We start from the raw sequence: 380 nt of genomic DNA, 5'->3' as shown, positions 1-380 counted from the left end.
GAGTCTCACTCTTGTCGCCCAGGCTGGAGTGCAGTGGCACGCTCACAGCCACTGCAGCCTGGACCTGCTAGGCTTAGGCGATCCTTCCGCCTCAGTCTTTTAAGTAGCTGTAACTACAAATGCACGCCACCACGCCTGGCTAGTTTTTGTGATTTATTGTAGACAAGGCCTCACCAAGTTGCCCGGGCTGGTCTCAAATCCCTGGGCTCAGGCAATCCTCTCATCTCGGCCTCCCAAAGTGCTGGGTTTACAGGCTGAACCGCAGAGCCCGGCCAATATTTTTAAATATTTTTGAAATATAATTTTTTTTGTGTGTGTGTGTTGGAGTCTCACTCTGTCGCCCAGACTGGAGTGCAGTGGCTGCTCACGGCCACCGCAGC

Source organism: Carlito syrichta, unplaced genomic scaffold, assembly GCF_000164805.1.
Source record: "Carlito syrichta isolate Samal-C Ts95f unplaced genomic scaffold, Tarsius_syrichta-2.0.1 Scaffold311587, whole genome shotgun sequence".
In the NCBI taxonomy this organism is placed as follows: domain Eukaryota; kingdom Metazoa; phylum Chordata; class Mammalia; order Primates; family Tarsiidae; genus Carlito; species Carlito syrichta.
This window is presented reverse-complemented; position numbering follows the sequence as displayed.